The sequence below is a fragment of the Vigna radiata genome, chromosome 7, assembly GCF_000741045.1.
Source record: "Vigna radiata var. radiata cultivar VC1973A chromosome 7, Vradiata_ver6, whole genome shotgun sequence".
Classification (NCBI taxonomy): domain Eukaryota; kingdom Viridiplantae; phylum Streptophyta; class Magnoliopsida; order Fabales; family Fabaceae; genus Vigna; species Vigna radiata.
The window spans coordinates 26,186,979-26,191,279 of record NC_028357.1 but is presented as its reverse complement, the minus strand read 5'-3'; positions in this window follow the sequence as shown (position 1 = coordinate 26,191,279).

The following is a 4,301-nucleotide window of genomic DNA, read 5'->3' as shown; positions in this document are numbered from 1 at the left end:
CTTGAATAATTTTCCAGATGCGTGACGGAGGTGAACCCTAATTACTTGATCCTTCCCAAATTATCCCAATTTTTTTTTAATTTAATCCTAATTATTTTAATTTACAGAGTCACAATTTTTTATTTTTTTAAAACCCATAACAATGCCACATCATCAGATATAAGCTACGTGGCAGTTCTGTCGTTAACAAAGTTAACGCCGTTACCAAAAAGGACTTATTTGCACAGTTTTTACAAAAGCTAGAACTTAAGTGAACTTTTTATAAAAGGGAGGACCACTTTGAACAAACCCAAAAGAGGGACCAAAATAGGTATTAAACCTATTAATAACAATCCAATTGAAGAAAAAACTGTCAGCTGATGTAAGAGAAAGCTGCACAACATGAGGCTACCAGTAAGAATTCATTGGCCCTTTTGCTTCAAAGTCTTCCAAACCACTTTCCATGGCTTCAAAGTAGCAGCTGCCAGCACCTTATGATTCAAAATCCAACTGGCTTGCTTCTTGAAACGAACTTCTCTGAAACAGTAGCACATAATTTATTGAGTTACAAGGATGGATGACGTTTCATTTGTGTCAATGTAGTGTGATGGACCAAACCAAGGAAGCATCTAGTGAATTAGGATCTTGTTAAGCATTGCTTGTGCTGTCCAAATTGATTCTAGTGTTTATTGGTGCAATTATGAGTGAAAATTCTGCATAGTTAGCAACTGCTACTGTCATTTGCTGCAGCCAACTGTTTCTGTGCATTGTGGCTGTTTGAACAAGTTTATTTTACCATTTTAAACTTGTGTACACTGTTCAAATGGTCATTCGTATGGTAAACTTTCTTTCATATATAACTTATGTATTTTCTATTTCATATACACATCTAAGTCTAAATTATGTTACATGCACAAGCTCTAAGACGGACGGTCTATGTTGACGAGGTCTTTGCACAGAACCATGTTCGGAAGGACACTAATGAATTCGTTGATGAAAGATCTCGCAAGACTCATGTAAGCAAGCAAATAACAGTGCTAGTATTAGTAATCCACATGATTATGTTATTGCATATATCATTCCCTAACATTACTTTTAATGTTGCAACAGGAAGAATTTTCTACGAGACTTTCATAGGTTAGATCCGAACATGGGTTAACTCCTACACCGGATGATGCGAGTAATGCAGATGACGACATCCGTAGGACACAGTGTTGGGTTGATGTCGTTGGTGGGAAGAAAAAGGGACGAGTCTACGGTGCAGGACAACTTGCTGCAACCTATACAGCATCGAGAGGAGGTTCACTAAAGCACCAACCTTCTTCTTCTTCCACCCCTTCTACTGACGAGGCCATCCTGTTGAAACAATCGGTATCGTTCTGAGATAGAGTATGACGCAGTGGAATAAAACTTAGAGTAAGCAGAAAGCGTGTTCAGTCACTTTTTAAAATCAATTGGTCCTTTTTCAAAAATCAGTTTTCTTTAAGAAAATTTATCGAACAATTGATATGCATAAACAGTAAACAATATAGGGAATAGAAAATCACACAAGTAATTTTTATACTGGCTCGATTCAACAGAATCTATGTCCAGTCATTAATCACTATAAAAAGTGATTAACAGTTTCACTAAGAAAAGGGCTTTACAGATTACAACAATAATGAATAATTGTCAAGATTGAACCTTCCTTTGATGAACGAACCAGAAGAAGAACACTCTGTCAACTCGAAGAGAATCGCTCCGGCAATCGACCAACGATTCGCGAGCTTCTCCTATTCACGAGACCAAGCAGAGCACCTTACTAACTCGAAGAGAACCGCTCCGGCAATCGACCAACGATTCGCGAACTTCTCCTATTCACGAGACCAAGCAAGGGAACTTTGAACTCTAGCTTCTGAGAACTTCCTCTGACAAACAATATTCTACTGAGCTTCTGTTAAAAAACGTTGCATTTGAATTTCTCAGAAACCCTACATATAGCCATCTGCTCTGAATATCAAAGGTCAAGTCCCAACTGCCACGAATAATTGATTATTGTAAGTGATAATCGATTATTTAAGTCCGTTATAGGTTTTTCAAAATGTGATAATCGATTATCCCTAATGATAATCGATTATTCCTTAAGGACTTGTGATAATCGATTACTGTTTGACCATAATCGATTATTCCAGTAGAAAATACAAGTGATAATCGATTATTGTTTGTCCATAATCGATTATTCCAATAGAAAATACAAGGTTTACAATTTATTTAAGACTTTCCTACTACGTTTAATTTCTACAAATTGCTTTTAAATAATTCTAATGTTCTCTTCAAATAAAACTTCTTGCAGCATCATCAAAACTATTTTCTTCAACATTTACCAATACTACTTATTGGTAACAATCTCCCCCTTTTTGATGATGATCAAAAATTCAATTTTAAAAGCAACTTTGGTTTACCTGCAAAAACATACAAGCTTTCAGACAACAACAAAGTTAGCAGTACCTGTATCAATTATCAATTTGTATTATACTTCTCCCCTTATAGTTTTCTTCTCCCCCTTTTTTATCATAAGCAAAAAGATTAATGTAAAAATCTCCCCTTAATATGATCTCCCCCTCAATTATATAATGTATGCATAAAAGTAACATAAACGATCATTTAAGTCAAAGGAGAAAGATTTCATTAACTTCATAAAGATCATCATAAAAGAGATATTTAAAACATGGAGAAAATAACACAACAAACAATCAACTTAGCAGCCTATTTCTAAAATTCAGGACTAGGGGATCTTTCAGTAGGTTGAATATTGAGTTGACCCTCGATGTTAGATAGGCGAACATCAAGATCAAGAAATTGATCAACCATGTACTCATCAATAGATTGCTGCCACTCATTAATCTCTTCAAAGTGTGTCCTTTGTGCTAGACTCATATCCTCCAATTGTTTAGATAACCTTGCAAAGTGTTCTTCCATAGAAGTTGAGGAAAAGGAGGGTATGATGGATGGTCCAGCATCAGAAGGAGCAACAACACTTATTGGGTCAGCCATATGAGTATCGATGTCATCATTTTCATCTTCATCAGGATGGTCATCATCTTTGTGGATAAGAACTCTTCCTCTAGTAATGAATCCCATCTGACGAAAGGTAGTATCGCCAAATTTCTGAACCAACAGCTTGAATGGCTTTGACAAGTTCTCCTTCAACATTTACACCTTTGTATTCCAAAATTCTAGAAATAAGAAGAGCATAGGGAAATTGATAAGAATGAGATTTCTTTGCTTTTACCATTGTGTCAGTAATGAGAGCAGGCCAATCGATGTGTATGTGATTTAGAATCCCATACAGAAGAAGTAGATCCTGCTCAGAGCATTGAGCATGGTTGGTTGCTCTAGGACATAGAATCCACACAATCAAGTAGTGAATCATCCTTTCTTCAACTTTGAAACCACCAACAAGCAATTGCCTTCGGTTGGTCTGCTATTCAGGATGACGCAGGAAGGATTGGAAATCTTGAAGTCCTAAATGAACTTTTACAGCATCATCCCATATGGGAAGTTGAGCAACGTTGATCCACACATCATCATCTAAAATTATGCGCACGCCCTTCACCTTAGTAGATATGATCCCATCTCGATATCTCAAGTTGAAGTACAAAACTCTTATGAGATCGGGATAAATGCAACCTTTTTGCTATACCGGATGCGTGATTCCTTGACCAGCAAAAAGATCTGGAAATTGAAATCCATAGAAACGGAAAAAAGTCAAGGCGAATATACTTTACCGCCATGATTCTCCTTTCTTGCCAAGAATTTACATAGTCCGCATGTTTTCCTTGATCTGATATCCACCCATCAATGGTGGCAGGACGTTGTTGAGAGGAAGAGGATGCTCCAGCAGCTCTGCGGCGATGTCTTCTTGAATCAGCCATGGAGGAAGTTTAAGAAAATGAGATTTAGAGAAAGATAGGAGAAATGGAGAGGATTTTAGCTCTAGATTTGATTTCAGCAGTATTTGAGTGCAAAGAAGTGTTTAATAATCGATTATGGGGGGCTATTTATAAGAAAGATGGAAAAACTAGCCATTTATGGCTGTTTATAGCCGTTATGGGACGCTCCAACGGCTTTATTTTTGAAACTGTTAGCGTCATAATCGATTATGGCTCGAGATAATCGATTATCTGCTCAATAATCGCTGCCCAGAAATTGCATGATAATCGATTATGCCTGATGATAATCGATTATCTGTTCAAAATTTCCCAGATTTGAGTTTTGTGTTTGAATAATCAATTATTGCTTTGTGATAATCGATTATGAAGCGTAAATTTTACGAAAAAGTA